At 42.3% G+C, this 24,655-nt stretch overlaps 1 protein-coding gene across 1 annotated transcript in view; it reads right to left on the reverse strand.

The window, feature by feature from the left end:
• Positions 1 to 762: 762 nt before the first annotated feature.
• MAML3 (mastermind like transcriptional coactivator 3) overlaps positions 763 to 24,655 on the reverse strand; it is a 413,710-nt gene continuing 389,817 nt past the window's right edge. Inside the window, exon 6 of the mRNA XM_065736329.1 lies at positions 763 to 778. The gene's annotated coding sequence lies outside the window, so the exon portion shown is untranslated. The remainder of the gene's footprint in view (positions 779 to 24,655) is intronic.

Consider the following 24,655-nt stretch of genomic DNA (forward strand, 5'->3'; position numbering starts at 1 on the left):
CTCACTCAGAGTTAGTAAAGACAAATGACTTCATGATTTCATCTCTGGAAAACGGAGCAGGTTCTCCTGCAAGTCTGGTCAGGAACACACACTTCCCTGCACTGAAGAATCTTTCCACTACCCAGGAATGGGGGATGACTTGTCCCTGAGAAGACCAGTCCTAAATTACACATGAAGAATAAACTCTAGAGCTGTAACAGGTACAATCTCATAACACTTTCCACATGCCTCAGTTCTCTCTGTGCCACTTTACTGAGTTAGATCACTGATCTTTGGCCTGAGCACCTAGTTCTTCTTGCAAGACTTGTCAGGTCATTCTGACAAAGGGTGAATGCACACTCAAGTACTCTATGTTGCAACCTTTGCCTACAAAGACCATTCACCCAATCCAGTACAGAAGATGTCAAAGACAAAGCTCTGAGACCCAGATGTAACAGACACAGCTAGTGGGGTAACTCCTTCTCCCCACCCTGCCCTGAGTTTGCAACAAGTCCTATAGGAAAACCCTCCATCTAGCACATATCATGGAGAGGTTGTACTACTCCTCCACTGCCAACAAATGCATTTACCTTCCTCTACAGTGAGTTGGACAGCTCAGCCAACTGACCTGGTCAGACCAACAAACCTCCCCCAGGCTACCAGCTCCCAGCTGATCTGACACACTCCTAACTAGAGCCACTGCAGAAGCTGCCAAGGGACACAGAGGCTGAAGTCAGTAGGGGACACAGGGCCACACTAGACATGCTCACAGTAAATGACCTGCCCATCCTGCCTCCCCCTTTCTTTCATTCACCTGCTCTTCTAACCACATTTTCAACATCCAAGAAACTCCTTGCTACCAAGTAAGAGCTCGCTGCTCCTACCAGATCCCTCTGCAAAGGGATATTGAATCACATCCTCTGTTCTCCTGGAAACAGAAGAGTTCAGACTCCCATCACCTTCACCAAAACCTGCCGCTGCTTGTCGATCACTGACTTGCTTGATGGCAGTCATTAACTCCTCTCCAAATAGCTTTATTATTTTATTCGTGCAGCAGTGCTGCTGCTTAGCAGCTGGTGTATTTCATCCTGGAGGAACTTGCTTTTCAGTGCCGGTGCAGCTTGTAAAAATCATTTTGTGAAGCACTATGTTTTTCTCCTGGGTGAAAAGTGCTATACAAATAAAGATCATTGCCATTTTATGAAATTCTTCTCATCATGGCAAATGTTTTGCCACAGGATGCCCTTTAAGACTGGTTCAGGAACCCAACACTGACTGTAACCCAGGCTAGTAAAGCAGGGGAAGGCCCTGAACAACATCTGGCTTTTTTTTTTTTTTGTCATCTAAAGCTGCATTTGATCAGTATTATTCCCAGGATTTACTAAGCTTTTACTGCCTCAAGAGAGCTTAGGACTCAGAAGCAAACTTAGGAACTTAAAAGAAAATAACCAATGCATTATGTAAAGGTATTCTTAGCACATACACGTAACTTCCAAGTAGCACAAGTCACAGTGAGTGTTTCAAAGTGCTCAGTAAGAAAAATGACAGTCCAACAGGAAGTACTCTGTGAGTCCAAAGCACTTAAGTTCCTATTAAGTGCATGCAATTTAACATCAATCTGATAACCTGAGGGATCAAGGACATGCCTAAACCCTGTGTGCAAGATCATGTAACATGGGCACACTCAGACTGTCACACGTAAAGCTCTGTCCCCAAACCAAGCAGCTGTGGTCAGTGGGAAGCAGCAAGGCTGCTCACACACAGGGGACAGGCACACAGTCACTGGGTAACAGCCACAGCCCCAGCTGCCAGGTGACCTATCACATCCAGCCAGGCATCATCCGTGAGGAAATAAGAACAAAACTGAAGAAGAAAACATTAAGGACAAGCTAACAAGGCAACTGTACTCTTAACATTTGAGTACTCTTAACATTTGAGTGCAGATGCCTTTCTTTCACCAGCTCATCCAGCCCTGCACTCTGTACACACAGACAGCTGGATATCCTGCTTGTCAGAAGAGACTGACAGCTGAGCAGCCACCCAGCTGAGCACACTGCTCACCTGCTCTTTTTCTAGAAACCTAAACCTTTCAGCATGATTTCATATGCAAGGGCTATTGATGCCAGCCTCACACTGCTAGCAAATGCTTTCTCCTTTGTCCCCTAGGTCCGTATTAACAGGATTTTTTTTTGCGTGTGTTTTTTAATCTTTAGAGCAGGCTCATTTGCTGTCACAAAGTTCACATAGCCAGTGGCAAATTGTACCACGAGTCTCATCTGCAGCAGGCAAGGCATCATACTTAGTGGCCCAATTACTCGAGATGAATGGAGCTGGGGTGCCAAGAGCAGAGCTGAAGATGGAGAGGCTACCTGATGAAACAAACCACTAGGATGAGCCATATCTTAAGTGTCTCCACCTCCCCACATACACCTTTTGACTTCTCCCTGCAATTGACATTTTTTATTTGGAGGCTGGGAGAAGCCCGGGTTGTGGCCCCAGGCTCCCATGGTAGTTATATATTATGAGGAGTATGCTTAGGGTGAATGTTATAAACACAATCTCTTGAAAAACACTTCATTTACAAAACAGTTTTGACAGCTCTGTTTGTTTGCAATGCAGAGCACTCCTCCCATTCCCCCCCCCACCCCCCCCCCATGGTCTTGTGAGCCTTGATTACTTCTTTGATGCCAGCCCTTCCACAGAGACCTCTGAAATGGAAGTGATGAATGAGGTCCTGTCAGGCTCCATTCCCTGGGTGGCCTTGAATCCATCCACTTATCTGTTACACTGCCAGCCCTGACAGTGACGAACACAATGCAGGCAGCTGACAACACCCCTATTCATTACATAAAGAAGAAGAAAAAAAAAAAGAGAGATGGAAAGTCATATCCCAGCCACCTTTCAGTGCTTCACTCATCTACACTACTTTCATAGGACCTGCTTGGGGAGGAGGTGATGAAGTTTGTTTATGCAATTATGTGAAGCAGGATATCCAACATTCCTGAGCTCCACTAAGGCTGAGCATCAAACTGCCCAGATGCTGGCATTTCTTTGTCTCTTATTTCTTTAATTAAGTTGTCTGCAGTTCACATTTACTGCAGACATGCCTTCTGACACATCTGTCATACACAATGGCCAAGGAGCAGCACGACAGCACTTCTCCTTTTGTGCGTCATGAGCACAGCGTCTCTGCTAACAAAGAAGTATCTCACAAAAGGATGGAAGCTGGGAAGATCTGCTAGCTCAATTTGCTGCAACTGTAGCTGGCTGAAGAGCAGCCTTGTTTTCCCCACACTCCTAATTAAGCACCAAAGTTTCTTGCAGGAGTGGTACCCCTTCATCCCCAGCTCGCTGCCTGAACCAGTCAACGCCTGCATGGTGGCTGGTGTCCTCAGCACTGACCCACAGCAGCTCACCAGCAAAACCCTTTCTTAACAGAAGCTGCTGGGGTGGCACGCACCCAGAGCCATCATCCTCTCCTCAAGCTACAGATCAAGGCTCAGAGCTTGTCATTTTTCATGCAGATGGGTATTACCTAGCCTCACTCTTCCCTTGCAAACTCCTTGAATTGCAAGTCAGTCACACAAGCCTGAACTTACACCTTAAAACCAAACACAAACCACAGCATTTGTATTCCAGAAACACCAAGCTCTGTGAGGCAGACCAAAACAGAAATTCTAACTCGCTATGACAGAAAACCAAGGCTTTTGCTTTTAAGCCCAGAGCCTCTTCTCATGGCATGTTTTAGTTTTCCACCTCTAAGACACAGAAGATCCAGTACAAGTGCCCCCCCCGTGCCACTTCAGTGTTTCATTTGGAAAAAAAAGACTAACCTGGTTATTTCCTGCCTTTATACCACATTCCAACTCACATTCCCCAAGCTATGTCAAATACTGGACCAGGGAAAGCTCATGTTACACTGGAAAAGGACACAGTGCAGAATTTCCATGGACCATTTCAAACATGTCAGTTTGATTTTGCTCACAACTCACAATCTCTTAGGAAGTTTAAATGAAATTATTTTGTTTATTTCAGCTTTCCCAGAACAGAGAACTTTCATAATGAGCACTGGATTTACCCATTTAACTGTTTAAATGGCATTTACTTGTAATCAACTATCTGAGCTAAGTCTGTAGTCAATGAAAAGAGAAGGTTTCAAAAGCAAATTGCATCTTAGAAACCACTTTATCTTAGAAACCTCTCTTCAGATGGACAGAGCCCTTCAGGTCCTTCTCCCTCTTCAGATTCTCTTGAGAAAGAGACAATACTTACAAGAGATGCCTAACTTAACAGTAAGAGATAATGAGTAACAGACTGCAGAGATCTTTCCTTTGTTTTCTGCCACCTTGGTGCTAAACCTAGAGCTATCTAAATTGATGCTTTGTTTATGGAAACAATAGCTCTTTTATTCACAAACAATACTACCGCACTTAAAATCTATTTAAAAGAGGAACATTTCTTACAAGGAAGGCAAACACTCTGCCTCTCTTGATCTAGGACAGACTTTCAGCCAAATGTAGTAGAAGGAATACAACACAAAAAGTACAGCTGACAAGACTTTATTAAAGAAGTAATGTAAAAAGACCCAGTGGCAAGTTAATCTGCACAGGCTGTAATTTTAAATTCATTTCTTTTAATTATTTTGCCTATTTAATAGACTAACATACACTTTGGCTCTAATCATCTCACAAATCACAAACCCACTGAAATCACAGCCCGTAAATTAGTGATTAGCTGTGTACATCTTAATATTTTCCTCCGCCAAGCTTCCACAAACCATTTAGTAAAACCCAGGGACACTGGCAAAACCTAACCTAATATAAAACTGAACTGTTATGCAAGTAGATGGTGTTGAAACATTTGTCTTAAAAAGCTGGAAAGCCACGAATGGCTGCTTCCTTGCATTCCTCTGTTTCACCAGCCCAACAGACTGGCAGCTTCAGCCCTACCTGCTGACTCAGCTGCTGCAACACCACATAAGGAACAGGTCTTTCTAGCAGGCAGCTCCCAAGCTTTACAAGCCTGGGACAGATTTGTCCCATAAACAGCATAATCCACTATGCCCTCAAGCAAGGGTTCCACTTTCTGCACACATTTAAAATCCTCTCTCATCATTTAAAGTGTGAGCACCACAGTCAAGGAAGAAAGGAAATCCGTAATATCTGTGCTGCTGCGAGCATACTACAGAGGATGTTCACCACTGGATTAACCTCTAGTAGACACTGCTCCACTGGGGCACTGAGTAAATTCTGTTTACAGCAGTGGTAAATCTGAAGCTCAGAAAGAGCGTAAACAGTATAAACAGAAAGCCTGACCCTTATCTCAAGTTGTAAGATGCAAGAGAAACAGCTCTGCCTGCTGATGAGATACTGTACAAGTCCCAGAGTACCATTTAGAGAGCCAAATTAATCCAGTAATTCTGTTCTCCCACCCTTGAAGATACAAATCAATTAGTATTTGCCTGCACTACCTAGATGTGTTCCCAAAGAAAAAGAACATCGTAAAAAGAGTTGTCTTTAAAAGAAATAAATCTTTAACTACTGAAAAAAGCATGCTGCAAGCAGTTACTCAACTAGGCTGGACAACATAAAGCAATAAGCCAGCAGCTGAAATGCAGGAAAACAAGGAAAATAACAGACTAATATGGGCTGTTTTAATGCTAGAACCACAGAGACATGCTAGGTGTTAGTGATGTCAAGAATCGTATCTCCAGTTCTGATACCAGATATCCAAAAACTGAGTAATGAGACTTGAGAGGAGTCCCCATGGATACCAATAAACACACCATCTCCCCTGCACAGCATTTGGCACTGCCATTCAACTGCCATTATTTTTGAGAATTTTTTCCTAATTTTAACCAAATTTTCCCCACTGCAATTTAAGCCCATTTTTGGCCTGCCCATTTTGATATCAGATCCATTACAAGCTTAAGCTCTATTACAATGAATTACTAGCAAAAAGAGCCTAGATAGAAAGGCTTAGTCTATACTGACAGCCACAACAGGATCTGCAACATCTGAAGAACTCTCTTGACAAACAGAATGGAAGAAGGTAAACTAAACATTTCCAACAAAAAGGAGGTAGCCTGAACTTGCGAAGAACTAAAAAACACAGCAACTCCTTCAACAAGTTACTGTGGGCTCTATATGAAGTATTTTATGCAATGCCAATCCTCTGCATTGCCTCTCCTAAACTTGTGGCTAACTCTGTATTTACAGCAGGGATGTATTTTATTCTTAAGGACGGATGAGTGGTTCCTTTGGCATCTGAAAAATCAGTTTTCTCACTTCCCAGCTGGTTGCTGAACTTTCTGCCTTTTGCTGCAAATAGCCACCAAAGTCTGAATAATCCAGACCCCTTTCTATTGCCTTTCTATCCACTAGTGACAAAAATGTCTTCATTTGCAAGTCCTCTGTGAAGAGTGGAGCTGATAGACAAGAATGAACTGTCAGCGTCGATACTGGAGCAAAAGAATATGTCAATCCTGCTACGGCTCTTTTATTCAAGTTAATCAAAAGCACAGGAATATCTTAAACTCAAGAGCGACTCAGAGATTTCCAGAGTTTCCCAAAAATGCTTCTGATCAATGGGCCAGATTAATCAAAGAACGGAGAAAAGCTCACAGCTTGCAGTTCAATTACAAGGGTGATTCACATCTAAGTGTACAAGGCCTTAAAATGGAAATAACCCAAGCAAAGGAAAAGAAGCAAATCAAAGCTCTGGGAAGAGCACTATCAGTGCAGAAGCAGGGTAAAGACGCGAGTTATTTTTACTCGTTTCTAACTCCCAGCCTATAAAAATTAAATACAACTCAAACAGAGAGAGAATGTTTAAGTGAACACGTAGGATCATAGCCCAGAAACCCAAGGCCACACAAATTACTGCCTTGTCCCACAGTTATCACCCCCCCCTCACCCCCACCACCGTCAGTGCAATAGCGTAGGGTCAGGCAGAGGCACTGGCACACTCACAAAGCACATCTGAGCCCCTGGATGAGGCTGCATGGAGCTCCTCATGTTTCTTTGACTTTTGACAGATTAAACACCAGTTTGAAGGCCTCTTTCACCAGCCAGGCAATGCTCTGCCACTGCTAGTGAGCTTGCCAGGCTTCCAAAGCTGAAGTGCTCTTTTGAAACCTTCCCAGAAAAGGTAAACTTTGGAGACTGAAAGGAAGCTCTACGCTGGTTTCTTTCCATCCTATTCCCTGGAGCTCTTCTCTAGGAGACCGTATGCACCTCCATTTGCCTTCAGACCTGTTTCTCTGCTGCTTCTAATTGATACTTATGCACATAGCGGTCTCTCAGGCTAATGAGAGGGGTTATGCCTTTTAAAAAAAAGGGAGGAATAAAAGAAAAGGAAACCAGAATCAGAACAAAGCACTTGTTTAACTTGAAACCCAACGTGCCATTCTTTTTCTCACGCTGTATGTGCTATTGTTAACTTTTATCAGAGGAACAGACATTTCAGGAATCGCTTCAGAGTTACCACCGCAATGATTGATGACCACTCAAAAGAAACATCCAGAAAGCAATAAGCTGTAAAAAGGGGGAATGCACTCAGCCTGATTCAGGACTGCCTAGCTGTGCCTTTCACATTTCTTTCATCACAACTGAGACCGTAAGCACTGCAGGGTGAGAACAGGCAAGGGCTTTGTGGAATATTTGGAGGTGCTGATAGGTAATCCGTACTGCCATCAGTAGCAACCTGAGGATAGAAGTTTTAAAGAAATGGAAACACAAGGACTTGTGGGGGCTGTGAAAGAAAAAAAAAAAAAACGAGCAAGAACAGTGAGATTTATGTAAACCCACTGGGAGTGCACTGGAAAGCTCTTTGATGAAAGATTGAGATTGCTTTGAAAGAGGCCGTATTGAAGAAAAAAGCAAGGGTTGTATACAGGGAGAGAGGTTAGCCAGGTTACTTATCAGTCCTGTCCTGGCTTCCCCCCTTCTTTCCTTGAAAATGTACACGTGCCATATCAATTTCTCCTACCCTAAAGCCTGCTCTGAATCGAAATATCACACATTAGGGGGGAGTTTTGTGGAATGTGATTAACTTACACTGCTGTTAGCCCAAAGCCACGAGCAGTTTACGCAGGGGAGGAATGGGAGAAAACGACAGCTCTGAAGAGACTTAGATTATATAGGAGGCACGTACACAAACATGCTTAACAAAAAAGAATACGCTATCAGTGGGATGTTGGCACTTCCAGGACCAACACTCAATGCCAGTTAAGCAGTTGCATGTTACCTGCTGATATATTTCATCCATGCTCTCAGTTCAGCAATTTGGTTTCTTGCTGCCTTTTCTCACATGTTTTTGTTGTTGTTGTTGTTGCATGTTTTGGGTTTGTTTTTTTTTTTTTTTTTTGCCCTGTCTAGGGCATCTTTTTTATCTTTTGCAGGAAAGTTTCCTCAAACATCAGCAACTGCGACAATGCTAAATGTTTACAATATTCCTGAGTACAGGAAAGCAAATAGACACGCACAATAGGTTAAGAAAGCAACACTGCTAGCCAAACACATCTGAACTTAGTTATTTAAGTCACATCCCAAGACTTGAATCGTCTTAGTTCTGGTGCACATTTACTGCAGAAGCACAAAAAGCTCGGTATTTTTTTGATCTTCTCTCTGCAGAGCAACATACTTTCCACGAGAGGCAGGTACACTTCTTTGCCCTGGTTCTCTTTCCTTTTTGCCAGTAATCACCGGTGGTTTGTGCTGTAAGACATTAACTTCTGACACTGGCCTTCAGCAACATTGAGGCTCCTCTCTCTTCACACACCTCCTTTGAGGTAGCAAACATGCACCTTAAACAATTTAGCAACTAGAAAAACTCCATGCCATCACCAAAACACAAAGCTGTCTGTTTGTCCATTTGCTGCACTACTAGTTACTACTAAGCTCATGTAAAGAGAATCAGTTAAGTTCCCCTCCTGCTTTCTCCACCTGACTAGATTAGCAGACTAAGATCAATCTAAGTGTACTGCAGAAGATTGTGGGCTGAAATCAAGTTCCTCTGTGATAAGCATGGAAACCTGTTTCTACAGTCAGGTGACATGCTGAGATTTACTCAGACCTTTGCAGACACTGCTAAGAAATGGGCAGTCTTTCAGCCAAACATGACTGCTCCAACAACAACAATGCAAGTCCAGTGGTGGGTCCTTAAGACAAAGCCCACAGAAGCAGTTTCCATACATAAAGTATGGAAAGCTAAATCCAGGTGAAGCGTAGTAGTTACGCTGATAGAGTGCCATCAGGAAGTGCAAATCCATCTCTAAGCAACTCAGCACGAGATCATTTTTCTTCTGTACAGCTGGCGACTTCTCATCAGTTGGTCTATATGCATGGGATGTTAGTAAGAAGAAAACCTTACTCACTAGGACTGGCAGAAAAGTACTGAGAAGTTTGTTTAGCTTCTATTTATTTGGCATTATCACCCATGACAAATGAATACACTTTCCCCTGTTGTTTGCTATCAGCTCATGTCTGACAACTATGGTCCCATCTTACTAGCTGACTATACAACACAGGAGGAAATCTCAGAAGATCCTCTCTCATCTGCCAGGCTTCTCATTAAATACAGTAAATGTACATTTTCTTCTGACTTACCGCACTACTAAAAATGATATAAGGAACTTCCCATTTGCCTGATACACCTACAACAGTGTCAAACATGATCTAACATCACCTTAAAGGAAGGTGCCAACAATGAGTGTAATCCTGGGTCTGCTGGATTCAGCAGCAGAAGCAAGCAGGAACAAGACTAGACAAAGCCCCCTTTGGTGGAGCTGATCTCTTACTGCAATAAGGAGCGCTCAGTGCAGAGTTCCACCAGGAATGTGGCCACCAGTACAGGCAGCAGGAAGTACATCATAGAACAAGCCAGGTAATGCAAGAAATCAGCAGGATTTATCCCACTTCTTAATGAAAACAGCAAAAGGAAAAAGAGCAGCAAGATGCACTAGGAAAGGGACGGTTCTCCCTATCCATTCAATGACCAACCAAACCACCTAGATAAGCATGGCTCTCCCACTCTGAGCTGCCTCACATCGGTCGCACCTGCGGTGATGGCTAAAGACCACTCCTTCCTTTACAGCATTATGCCAACAGACACCAAAAGATGATTTGGCCACAGATGCTTATATGCGAAATTACAATTGTGCCTTACAGAACCCCATTTTTGTTCACAAGCCTTGGTTATCAGAACAACAAACATTTTTTTTCACTAAGACATGTTTCTGCCTTACTCACAGGGAAGAGGTAAAGCTGATTAGCATTGAGATGAAACAGCCTGGCTTGAAATGCCAGCCACCCTTTGGTGGTGGACTCTGAGGACTTGAAGCAGGGTTTGGAGATGAGAGGGAGAACAACTTAAAAGGACACTCTGAAGACCCAGAACTGAATGTGATCAAAACCAAACTTTGTTTAGAAATTCTTCCTGATCCTCAAAAATCTCTCAGTTATCCAGAGCAAGAGCTCACAGCGCTGAACGATCTGCTTGAAGCACACGGGTCTCTGGGTTTTCTAGATGTCACAAGTCTATCACGCTCAACTTGCATTCACATCATGCATTTATGCTTCTTTAGTTTGAGCTGACTACTGTAAATATACTAAAACTGGTCCCTCTGGCAGCACGTTCCTGAAAATGCACACAAAACCCAATTAACCGGGATTTGAGGTTGCCTGTTACACAAGACTGGAGAAAACACATCTTTAAGCAAACAAAGACCCAGGCACGGCAGTTGATTCTCAGCATTAACACACAACACTTTACACTCCCTACAGCTGTCCTCAGGCCCACATCAGCTCCACTTTCAAGGCCTTTTTGTAGCTCATTTGTGCCTTCTTCTGTCAGACCAAACACATGAGAAACCAAACCGCTCCCCTGGACCCACAGTCCAGAGGCTTGTCTCTGTACTGCACAGATCTTCCATCCCATTCCTAAGCCCCTAAAGAATTAGCAAACAACAGAAAGGGCAGACCAGTCAGAGAAACTGTTTTAAAACCAAATAGCTTGAAAATTACTTCAGTGTTAAACCCAAGTTTGAAGGTCACCTTTATGTTACCTTTAATGTTTGCAAGGTAAAAATGGAAAGGTTTCAGAGGTGCCATGTGCTTACAGCTGTCCGTGGTCTGCAGTGTTGGGCTCTCTCTGAGCTCAGGCGTGAGCTCCAGTAGGTAAGTGAAGCAGGATAATAGATGCATTAGCAACACATCTCCCTTTGAGAGGGCATTGTTCCTTACATTTCCAGCTTGCATGAATACATCTCTCTTGCTCGGTTCACATTGTCCTTTCACAGAGAGATATCATTAACTTTTCAAGAGACAAAAAATAGAAGGGCATGCCTTTGAACTTGGATCAGAGATAAAGGGTATTATCTGGTAATAATCCAGGTTTTTCTGAAACTCAAGGGATCCAACAACCACTATTACAATGCAGCTGCTTAGCAGAGAACACTGGGAAACTTTTACACCCCAACAAAGCACGACATCTCTTTTCCTTATTCTGCAAGGCTCTCCATTGAGTCACATAACCTGCTTAAAAACTGCAGATTTTTCTCACAGAGCAGCTTTGTTTACATCAGCTGGTACCACTAAACTCTACTAAGGAATAGCAAAGGCATCATACAGGAACCCCTAAAGCACAGCTCCAAATCGCACCCTGAATTTGGGCTACCAGATCCCACCAGCAAGTCCAGCAACAAGTGAATGCGAGTTCCTGCTTTCAGATACAAACCACTAACATACCTTCACTATAACAGATGGGTGCATCACCCAAGCTCGGGGAAGCAACGACTGAACAGGCACTGCCAAATTTAGGTCAGCTATATGCGGTCCTTAAGGCCCCTATTACATTTGTTGCAGAGAATAAGCCACCAGAAAGAAAAGCTCCTGGGTTATCTCCCAGCAGGCAGATAACCTTCAGCCGTGGGAGGCACTAACATTTAGCCATTTGAAAGCAACAGAGCTGTGAAAATTTACAGAGCTCTGCCCACAGGCCTGGGGCTTCTTGCAGGGTTATGTCCCAGACCTTTTATTTCTTTTTTTTTTTTTTTTTTTTTTTAAGGACCATTACTGCTTAGTAAGGAAGAGCAAGGGTAAATGAATTGTATCAATATAACAGCACTAAAGTGATAATGGGGAAAAGTGCTGATTTCACTTACTTAATAACATGTATAGGAAATGAATTTTGGAGCGTGTATTTTAATCAGCATGCTCAAGAAGCGCTAATAAAATACTGAAATGTGAAATAGATTAAGCCATAAAGACACTTTAACAGCTGCAGCTCCTCAGAGCTCCTTCAGTTACAAAGTTTCTAGATATATGCTTTTTAAGAAAAATAAGGTAAATAGACATTTTGTATTTTCAATTAGAAAGCCTGATTTCTCCCAGAGTTTGCCTGCAAGATTCTTCAGAAATGGCACTGATAAGGAAAAAGCACATTAAGGTTAACAGGTATGATTGTTGTTAAACTTAACTGGGAGTCAGCAAAACAGGTGCACTTATTCTCAGAATGATATAGCTGTAAATACAGAGTTCATTCCTAAAACTGATAAGATGCCACCTCAAAAACCTGCAGAATCTCTTTTCTTTACAACTTAGGCTACAAAAAACACTCAGAAGACACAAATTGTTCTCACTTATTCAAAAGCTTTCTTTTCAGCTTCACAGGCCACTGATAAAATCCCTTAACCTGTTCTAAAAAAGAATCTTAGCACAGGCTCAGCTTATGCCATCCATCCTTTTTCTGAAATATGAATTCAAAGTGGTACCAGTTTGTGCTCTCCTATCAAAACACAGACTCCCAGGAATCTGAGGACAGAGCACATCATTGTGAAGGTTTAAATTCATGCATCACAAGGAAGCTAATGTCCTCTCCCTGCAAGTTACCAGTTTTGGCTAAGAGGAATCCTTGAGGCATATTCTCCAAATGATCAATTACTGGAGATCACATTGCAAAAAAATTAGCCTAATCTTATTTATTTTATTTTTTAATCACATCAGTAATCTTTACTGTGCTTTAGGCTTGCCTGTTACATTCCCTCTTTGCAATGAACTACAAGCTGGCAAGGTTGGACACTGCTTTTCAAGTGGCTGAGCTCAACCAGATCATTTGTGGTTTTGACCACACCTGGAAGCTGTTACACAGACCTGGCACTGTTCAACCATTTCCCCTTCCAGGCAGGGCATTGTGGGTTTTATCTGAGTGGACTGTTTTGAAAGATGTCATCATTACAGAGCTTTGCAAAATAATAAAACTAGTGATTAAAAAGGACTAAACTGCATTGCTCATGCAGAAGCATAGCTTACTTTGAACAACCTCTACACCTAAAATGAAAAGTTCCTTTAGTCAAATAACTTTTTTCCCTGGAAAAATAGGAAAGTATGGATCTTAGAGTAGCCTAAACTTCATACTCACTTCTGTGCGATGCACTTAGCTTGGACTAAAAGACTGGGGCTCATCTGATCAAACGTAAACATTTGTGTCCAACTTCACTGGTCCTTTTGTCATCAATGAAAAGGAAACTGACACTTCTAAGGCAAAATTAAACTCAGACTGAAGCAGGCATCTGAAGTTGGGCAAAGAACACCTTTTTTGCTTGGAACAGCAAATTAACTCAAACGTAGACAACTGCCTCCTACGCGTGTAAAACCAATAAAGTGAAATTCCTCCTGGATAAGATCTGTAGTGTACAAAGCACTGCTCGTGAAGAGTTATAAAAAACCCACAGTACGGAACAGCTGCTTTATGCTGCTTAGACATAATATTTACTCAGGCCTATTCTAAATAGAAACAGAAGTCACTGCTGTATACATTAAATCATCTGTTCTCCCTGGTGTGGGTAACTTGAAGCTCTTCTAGTATTTGCACAAAGGGAACACACCCCCTGTAACCAATAGAGAAGACAACAGGCACAGTGTATTGTAACAGCTTATCTCAGGATCCTTGCTTTGTGAACAACAGTGTAGTCAATATCCCGCCCCAAAGTCATGCTCTAACATTAGGGTGACTTTACTTAGTATGCTCACAATACTTCCCAGGCTTCCAGAGAAGACCGCATTAAGTTATCAGTACAATGAGATGAACACTGGCTAGCAGACCCAAAGTGTTTCCAGAGGGAACACTGCAGAATGGGAACCAGAGGTGTGCTGCTTTAGCCTCTGCTCAGAAATGCCTTCTGCAGTTTGTCACCCCTTCTGTACCAACACAAGCTATAGTATTAGTGTGAAAGACATCTCCCTATAATTTTATTTGGGAGGTGAAATAATGTCAGCTATGCACTAATGATTATGCAGCTGCAATATAAAATCTTGATGTTTGCAGTCTCTAGTCAGGCAAATCCCACAAGCAGAATTGTGGGGTTGACAAGAGATAGGTGTATGAAAAATACGTGATAAGAATTTGGGGGAAAAATATCATCTAGTAGGAAAAGATAACACTCAGTTAGTGTGGGCTCTAAGGAGAAACCACAGAACCAAGCAATGTCAATATTGTATTTGCTCTTGGCAGTACTTTAGAATTCCGTATTAACGTCGCACTGCTGGAGTACCTTAGAGATACTAAAGAATAAAATTGTTGAGTTTCCTGCATTGTAATTTATGCTTTTTGGAAAATTAATTTTTGAAAATACAGATACTGCTTTTTTTTTTCTTCCACTCACAGTTATGATCTTGCTCTTCACATGACCCTTTTGTACTTCTTTATGACAAGAGGTATAAAGACAGAGGCAGCAAACCTGCAATAATTATCTTCACATCCTCTCGTCAAAGAAAGCTAGATTTTTTTAGATATCTGAACAGCTGTGCTAACATGCACCCCAAAATTAAACCCCAAACACATCTGCACTGTTACCATAATGTTATAACTATCCATCCACATCATTTTCCTGCATTAAGGAAAACATTTGGGTCCCCCCCACCCCCCCCAGTCTCAGCAGCTGGCGGTGAGATACACAGGGATTCTCCACATTATGCTGTGAAGACAGGGTCACTTGCATTACTTACAGTGTCTGTAGTTTACACTTTTCAATTAGGAGGTAATCAGCATGCCATTATGACTAAAAATTGTTTAAATGACCTCTGGACCATTTTTTATCTGGCAAATTCCCCAGAGGCAGCTTGACTGAAGGAATGACAGGAGAATGAGCTGAGCTAAACTCATGATAAATAAGAACAATTATCACACTTATTATCTGATAAATAATGTATCAGGATTTGCCATTAATCCATCACAAAACACCTACTTCAGGAAAAAGCCTGCAGCCGACTTCCTTTTGTGCATCCCTGCTTAGCGTCAGGTATTTGTGTTAAAGGAACATAAAAGGAGTGTTTACTCGGAAGCAGAGAGCCGCCTCTGCATCTTTGATCGTTTCAATCAGGGAGGATGAAATATGGTCCTCACAGAAGCAACAAATTGATTCTTCTGACTCACTACTGCATGCTTAAGTATCAGAGACCCGTCACAGGAATAGGTACTAAACACTCTGATCCACTAGGTCAGAAAAGACTTCAAAGCACTTCACTTATTACAATGATTATCTTTTTTTTGTTTTTCCCCATGGGTAAATGCACTACGATGAGGGAGATGCAGACCAATTTTTCCTAAATGCGGTACCTGTAAAGCAGAACTGTGGCTCGTGAGCAGAATGGCCTCCGCTGGGAATTCTCCACCATCTGCAGCCTGTTTGCTGCTCCTCATCTCCCAGGTCTCAACCCTGCAGCAGGGAAAGGTCAAACACTGCATTGCACAGTACCACATATTAAGGAAATCAGCACTGATTTCCATAGGGTACATTAGCTGCTGCCCCACGGTCAGTCCAGCTCTAATTGCTGCACAGATGAGGGGCACTGATCTCTTTCTGCCTGATTTTATTCTGCCTGCATTTGCAAACAAAGCTTTCTAGCATCCTTGATGGCCACCTGCATAAAATGTTCAGATTTTTGAGTTGAGCATCACCATTCATATTAGACACTGAAGCTTAATTAGATCTGCTTGACTCAAGTCACAGAAGAAATCCAGACCAAAGTAAGAATAAAAAGAATACACACTCCTCTCATCACAGTCACCCCATGTGCAGAGGTCCTTTTTCTTGCATCAAGTCCACATCTGGAGAATAAGCCCAAAGAACTCACCAGCTGAAGAATACAACTCACTTGCAAAAAATAATCCTGGCTAAGCAAGAGTTCACCAATCAGTATTTAGCAAATGCTAAAGCTGTACAGAATCCGTTAAATATACTCCTAACATAGGAAGCAAAACATTTTTCTGCTCTGTGTATTCATTACAGCCATTCCAACAAGCAAGAATGCACCAATATGGTCACCAATACTCAGTAAACAACCCAGACTTTGTAAACTCACTACCTTTTTCCTAAATGTATGGTTAACAGAATGAATAGTGCCAAACAGTATTGTAGCCAAGATATTTTACAGATGGCATAGTTAGAAAGATCACCATGATGGAAAGAGACAATCAAAACAAAGGAAAATGCTCATCCACATCCTAAGCTCACAATAGGAAACACCAAAGGAGCAATCTCCAGAAGGAGGTCCTTCCCCAGTGGTGGTCAGCCCTTAATTGGGATCTGGGAGAGGTGGAGCCAAGCTCCATCCCTTCCGGTCCCACAGGTGAATTGCCTTCACCTGTGCTCCTGCATCTGACTCAGTGCTCGCCTCAGGTGATCAATCAGTGCTTCAGGCCATGATTCAACAGTTTTCATACACATGGAAATTTCCTGATTCAGTGCAATTCTTAAACCATATTTTAATTTTTTGTTACTACTTTTTTTTCCAAAACGATAAGTAAAATATTTCCACCCTTTCCAATTACTGCTACTTTTATATCCTTCAGCCCTAGCCCCTAAAGGTTCTAGACTTCAAAGTTCCTTTTTAACAGCTGTGTATATTTGTTTAGGTATTCAGAAGTCCCACAGACAGCTGTTCCTACCATTTTTCAGTATCTTCTCCATACAATTCACAGCATTTCTACTTCCATCCTCACATTTCCTCTTGTGTGCATCTGATCCTCCTAAAACTGCAGTCTACCTCCACACGATAATGAAACTTAAGTAAATCTCTGATTAGCCCAGTTATTGGGGGGGGGTTAAAAAAAAAAAAGAAAAAAAATGGTTAGCTTTCACAACTCACTAGCTGCAAGAATTTTTTATTATTATTATCCCCAAATACAGAAATATTTGGCCGTTTCAACCACTGTATTTTCAAGTCTAACTCAGTACTTGACAACATCTGTCTAAAGGGCTACTTGAAGAGAAGCCTTCTGGTAGCACACACTTTCAGATAACTCGCACAAAACCGGAGGCAGATGGGATCAGAGAGAGTACGGAAACACTGAGGAGAAGGCAGCAGGCTGCCAGAGAAAAGGACCAGAAAAAAGAGGCTATCAGCAGAGAGGGTCTGAAGGGAAAATTCACTTTAAATTTGACTCTGGCATTAACTAGACACAAAAAGTCCTCGCAGCTGTTAACCTGGAAAGTCAGGTGTCTTGATTAAGAAGGGATCCCTACCACCCTCCCAAGCCTCATTTCTTTTTACTTCCAAAAATCCATTTGTTCAAAAAATACCAAATGCTTTACAGTGGCAGAGCAACTTTTCCAGCTGTACCTCCTCAATGGGCCAAGCCTTAAAGGCTTCACAGTCAAACGTACATAATCTCAAAAACAACAAGACAAATTTTCTAGACTTTGTACCCTTCTGCTGTGCTCTTAGCTTCTATGAAATCAATATTTTGGTAGATTAGCTTGCTATTAAAAATTTTTCACCAATAAACCAGCTCAGGTGGAGTTTTAATTTAATGAGCTGTATTAATCATCAGTCAGCAAGTTTCCTAAAGTTCTAGTGCACTGAAATATTTTATAGAATATTTTGCCATATTTTCCATACAATCAGCTACACCAAATGGGCGAGCACATGCAGTGAGAGCGTGATAAACCTAGCAGTAGGTCCAAGATGGCCACTTGAAGCCAAGTAGGTTTCCCTCCAGGTGCCTGCTTTCATGTTCACACTGACACCATTGCGTTCAGCATTTCCAAAATTTCATATTACAGATCTTTCAGGGGTCACCCCAGTGTGATATCTCTTTCTTCAAAACTGGAGCACATCTTGTCTAGCCACTCTAGGAAAACACTTGCTATTCTTTTTACTATCTAACCATCAACACTAAAGGTTGAAAATAATCTTGTATCCACTAGACATATCTGCACAGAAACCTGAGTCTGGTTGTCTCGTTCATGAAATTCCTTAAAAATACATGCAACTTTATGGATATTCCTACTGCTACATTCAGCCTCCTTTTTCATCAGCTGGCAAGACCTTCCTTTTTTGCAGGGAGGGCCCCAGAGCACAGCTACATGGTGTAGGATATTTAACCATCCAACCAGGACCGCAGTACTTGAATATAACCCTGCATGGCAAATACAGACAACAGGCCACTATGCCTAAGACTGCTGGGATAACTCTGTTTTCTCAAGTTTCCTGTGGTCATTCTCACAATAAAACAGAAATAAAATACATTTGGGGTTGGGCTGAGAACAGTATCTCACGTTCCAGGTGGAGGTGAGGTCATTTTGTCTGTGTGTTGACCAATGAGAAAAGACCATCAGGAATTTGAAGGCTGGCAGCCGTGCCAAAGCAAATGAGCAGGCTCTGGCTGAGAGAGGCATTTCTCCAGTTGCTCCTTGCTCATCGTGCCATTATTCTCACATTAAAATCCAGCAGGGGAAAATACTGAAGCAGAATGAAACGGACATAGCTAAAAGGCAAAAAAAAAAAAAAAAGAAGGTATACCGACAACTCATGGTCTAGTAGAGCACTAAAATATGAGCAGCACTTACTCAGACTCCCTGCATCTCTGGGGAAGCACAGTGCATCACAGGTCCCACTGTCAGTAATGGGGTTCAGCTGCAGTTGGACTCATAGGATCTGACAGTACATAGCATCTCTCAGGAAGATTTCAGCACCTAAATAGTCAAGCTGGGAAGTAAGCAGCAGAGAGCTTGAAACAACTGGCATTTTCAGTCTGCGTTACATGCATGTGGAACACCAGTAAGAAACATGGCACCACAGCAAATCAAAGGCCAAAGATGATCTGCATAAAGCAATGAATGGGTAATGATAGGAAAAGGAGATTAAACTGCATACAATCAGGAAGCAGGTGCTAGAAGGATTCTACAGTTTTTCAAGAGCTACTAGAAGAAATTGCCAGCAGCAAAGACTTCCTAAAAATCTTTGAGCACAGGCCAAGTCTCAGAAGGCTGCAATGAAGGAAATAAAGTGCCAATTTTTAGGAAGGAAAACTCAACTACTTAAAAGCTAGAAATTAGAAACTGACATTCTAGCCATCAACAGATGAGCAACTGCAAAAGCTTTGATCACGTTGGGAGAAAACAAAGTAAACAACCTGACAGCAATAGTTTGGAAAATAGCAGGTAGCAGGGTAGCAACACAAACAGTAGGTATTTAACAATGAAAGCTACCATCTTGGAAGTTCCTGTTAGAAGACTTGGATCCACAAGATTTAATGGGAGGTAAAATAGTCTTCTGCTACAAGTTTGAGAGGAGGTAGTCCTTATTTTTCACATTTGTGCAATATAATAATGTGCTGAGTGGTAAAATAATATTGTACTTGATTTTTTTCCTATAGTAAAAGGAATGGACTAGTCTGCTACCTCAGATCCAAACACCTACCACAGGTACATACAGTCAAAATTCAAGCAATTCCAGTGCCACCCCTAATGCTTTATCAAATATTCCTCTGATCTCCAAAATTATTCCCTTACCATCATGATTATTTCATCTCTATTGTTAAAAATACCCTCTGTTACTCATTTAAGTAGAAATTATTTATTACTGTGAGCAAAAATGTTTGCCCTCTATCTCCTTGTCTCCCTGCCTATGCTCAACAAGCAATTGAACGCTATTGGATTATTTAATGATTTTGAGTTTCTTTTGGAAATGCCACAACACTTCCATTTTCATCCTCTTCAAAGTTAATGATGCAGGACAATTGGAAATGCATCAAGCTGCTGAGCCAGCAGAGGGAGCAAAAAAGGATGGGCCATTCCCTCAAACACTCTAGTGATCATTTTGGTTTATTTCCAATTCAAATATTATCTGAAGGAAGGGAAAAAAAAAAGGAAATTTGCATAATTTGCATTTAAAAATCTAAACACTATAGATGAAAAGACTGCATTTTATCCTGCCTTATAATGGTCTAAAGAACAAAAGCTAATACTGCAGCCATTTTCAGTAAGATGTGGCCTTTGCCTTATATAGCCAGAAGCTAATACAAAGAAGGAAGATGAATAAGGGGACTGGCAGTCTCAGACACCTAGAACACCAAAATGCAGTGCTGTGCCATGAGCTCTCTCTATGACCTTGCCAGAAAGGGAGGCTTCAGCACTTGTCTGCTTCTGTTTGGACTTGTAAAGTAAGACAGAAAATATGGCTGCTCTGTAATAGTTGTGCTGGTTAGCGTGTGTTTGGACTGTCAAAGTTTCAGATGTTATCAGCTGGGGAAGTGCAGGTGGTACATAGATAAGCTGGAAGTTACCCTTCAGACTGCAGCCACTGAAGGAACCAAACAGAATTTGGTTACCCATTTGGAGTGGAATACAACTCAGAGAAACAGAAAGAGCTATCAAGGCAACACAGGAACAGAGCTGCCTCCCTCAGACTTTCGCAATGGACTGCACAGGAGTACAGCCAGGGACTAGAGCAATGATGGCCTCTCCAGCATCTGAACAGATCTGCTTAGCATCTGAATCGTTGCTGCTAGTATACTTTCATGTGCAGGCCTAAGCTGATAGACAAGAAATTAAACCTGAAGGGATCATTTTGCTGATGCTAATTTTCATCAGCTTGTATTTCATTAAGTGTAATTTACGTGCATTGCATGGCACAGCATTACTGTACTTATCTGGCCACTAACGGCAGAGCTGGTGTGTGACAGAAGAGCAGTCTGCTGTCCCCACTGCCTGCTGAGAAGCTGAGGTACCTGCACAGGCTGGGGACCGGGCAGAGCAGCAGCCTCCACACAGTAGGAGACTTGGTACACAGAGACTACAGGTGGGCTTTGGGATCTTGAAGCACTATAGGTGACAATGCAGCAACTGATTCATTTTTTTTGGCTTCACTGATTTTTCATCTTCAGCATCTCTGAGGCTGCCTGTCAACCAGCTCGCTCTGCTTTTAGCACAATATTTGACACAGCAGTGGCTCAGCTTACAAAGTTGCCAAGCAAGGTGACCTCAGGAAAAAAACAGATTAAAAAAAAAAAAAAGATGTGAAACCTACAAAGAACATTCAACAAATCTCCGTATTATTTTAACCAATACCTATGGCCAAACAGAATAGCTGGCAACTCAGAAATGCAATGTATGTGGGGAGTGTTGAATATAAAACCCAGTTACTCTGAGCAGCTCCCAGATTGCTGCCGCAGCCCTGAGGTTACCTACTGCTGTTTTTCCCTGACAACCAAACAGATCTGCAAAGCAGCTGGGGAAGCAGGGCAGCTCCAGCTCTGCCCCTTTCAGGGAGCCAGGCTGGGAGCAGAGCTGATGTGACTGCAGCACAGGTCACCAGGGCTGCAGATGAGGAAGGTGCTCCTCAGAGTATCATCTGTCATTTGTGCTGTCACTATGGGATTAGGATGATCAGCTGTATCAGAGGCCCCTCTGACATCCTGGAAAGGGCTTAATGCACTCCATCAGCTCTGCAAGAGATGTTTGGAACAAAATCCAAAGGCTGAGAGCACGCACAGGTTAAGAAGCAGCCAGAAGCTGTCCACCAGCTGGCAGGGTCCACACACCACCTACCTGGGAATTCAAAGTAAACAGATAAACATGAGAGCAAATGCAGCTGTGTTTAAGTGTAAATAACACCCAGGAATCACAGTAAGACTGCACTGCTGCCTCCTGCTTTGCAAACCAAATGCAGTGCTGCAGCAGCATCTCCTCACCCATCTCGAGTAAGGAAACATGCTGATGACTGCCTCCAGTTAACAAGCCACAAACACTTGTCCTAGCACACTAATTTCCCATTCTTTGTCCTCCAGAGGTACACTTCAGGCATAGTTGGTCTTCCACCAAAAGCAATGTCTTCTTGGCCCTAATTGCTACTCTCTATAGCACAGTCTTTTCCAGAGGTACATAACGTTACAACTGCACAACTGCAGCTTGCATCTCACTAAGAGAAGCCCAGTCCTAGCGTGACTGTAAAGCTGCGGAAGATCTCCCACATGGCATTTTATGTACTGTCCCACAAGTTTTCTGCTTCCGATTTAGCACCTTTCCTAGAATTTGTGCTTGTTGTTTTTTGACAGTAATGTTTTTATGGCTTTTAGGACACCAAACGTGAAAACAAAGCGCAGGAAATATTCAAAAGAACTTAAAACAGAAAATTGTTCTGTTGTAGTACATACAGCAAACACAAAAGGAGCTTTAATTAACGAGAACAAACGCAAGAAGAGGGCTGACATTTCAGAACCAGAGATCAGTGATGAACTTCAGGACCAGATATTTAAAAGACTTCAGCACGTCAAAGTCACGTGTGCCAAGCACTACAATGAGATGCACATGTGTAACACTACAACGAGATGGAAAGTACAGCAGTAATAGTGGAGTGGCAAAGTCATTGGCTGCAACAAGTGAGAACAAGCCCAAATGCAGCAACCATGGACACTGAAGGGGAAGGAAAACAAAGCTGCTTAGTCTCGGAATGCCTCAGGTATGCAGGGATCTCCAGTGAGACACCTTCACCTCCACTGCCAACCCTTAAATGAGGTCTGGGAAGGGGTAGATCCTGGCTTCACCCCTTCTGGTATCCCAGCTGCATTGCGTGCACCTGAGCTCCCCTGGGTTAGCCCTGCCTTCCCACCAGGTGCTCAATCACTGCTCCAAGCCACGACTTAGCATTCCCACTACAACACATTAAATCCCAAAGAATATGTGCAGCAGTGTAAATAGCCTCCTCCATTCTCTTAGGCCTAGAGACCATTTCTGAAGACTCAGCTATGCCCTTCCAGGGAAATATCAGGTGTCAGAAAAACCAAGCCACTTAATACTTTGGAAGAAAAAAGGAAACAGGACAGTGCTTGTAACTCTCTCCACAATCAGCAATTATTCTGACCTTTTAGACAGTCACCGCTCTCTAACTAACGTAAGAACTACAACTGTACCAGCCACAACCTAATACTAGTACTTGAAAATCCTGCTAGCAGGTTGAACCGGCAGATTTACTTAGTTATCTTGCCAAAAATTATTCCAATGAAAGCTCCCTAGTTACAGCAGCACAGAGGTCTGCGAGTCAATTAGCCTGCTCAGAGCTCCATATTGCTGCAGTTAGCCTGCTTCCTGCATCTAAGCCACACGGGTGTGATGTGTTTATTCCGCATGAAGGAGTAACCTTGCCCTCAAGATATGCCCTCACACACAGTTTCTCTTTGACACCAGCTTTGTAGTATAGGACAGTAGTTTATGGCTGCCTCACAGTGCTTTCTGCAGCCAGTAAGGAAAGCAGTCTTTCCTCTTTACACCAGCATCCTCTCACATTTCTCACCCATCAGCTCTGGAGAAGAAAGGCGCCTAGTGCATTTGAATCAATCCCCCATAGCTACTGCTTCCTACCACAGGTATGTGGTCCAAGGCATAATGTCATCCTTAAAGGTTATGTCCATCCTGCTCACTTTCTTTAAGGAAAAAAAAAAAAAACACTTCTAATGTTTTTCTCCTTAGAGGGAAAATGACCTTTCATTGCAGAAAAACATACTAGCTGCACTATTAGCACTGAGGAGTCAAGCCCTCACTGCTTTGAGTGAAGAGCTGTGCAAACAGGCATCTTCTCACTGCTGTAAAACTAGAATGCTGCAGTTAGTGCTGTTTACATTAATTGCTGTCAGTTGCACTTAATGCAGACTGTAGGTATGCCAATTACTGCACGTTATAAAATTTCCCTTTTACTTAATAGAAGGACCCTGCCCCACACAAAAAGTGTGACATTCAGTACACCACATCAAGGAATGCCAAACATGGTCTGCCATCAGTGTAATATTATATGGCTTCAGTGTAATATATGTGCCTACAGTTCAAGTAGGCATACACCTTAAAGAAAGCCTTACAATGACATAAGATATGCCATCCTTATTAAAGTACCTCATCTGACTCGTTCATGCCACTCAGTTTGACTGATCTAGTTCTTTATTATCCAAGTTGCTCTATGTGGAGATGCTCTTTTCACTTCAGGCATGAAAGATAGCAGTGTTTGGCCAATTAAGCCATTTCAATGGACAAACACATTTGATTTCCTCTGTACATCAAGCTGCTCAGCTCCACTCCTCAAGCAAAGATCTGACTGCCTAGTGGTAGAAAGGTGGGAGTAAGGCAAATCTTGTTTTCTACCTTCTTCCGTTTCTAGGATGTTTTCTTCCTGTTGATGGTTTGTGGGTTTTGTTTGTAGATTTGTTGTTTTGGTTTTTCTTAATAGAATACACAAGACTGGGAATAACAAAACATTGTTTTGATTGCAATGACTAGCAGTAACACACTGTAGGCTGCTATAACGATCCACAGGTATAGGCTGTGCTTCCTTTTAGCTTTGGTTTAATATATTAAACTTTAAAACATTAGCCAGGGTATGCAGACAACTCTACAAATGCTAATGAT

This window comes from Cyrtonyx montezumae, unplaced genomic scaffold, assembly GCF_038088225.1.
Source record: "Cyrtonyx montezumae isolate F1298 unplaced genomic scaffold, pur_monq_1.0 scaffold_2, whole genome shotgun sequence".
In the NCBI taxonomy this organism is placed as follows: domain Eukaryota; kingdom Metazoa; phylum Chordata; class Aves; order Galliformes; family Odontophoridae; genus Cyrtonyx; species Cyrtonyx montezumae.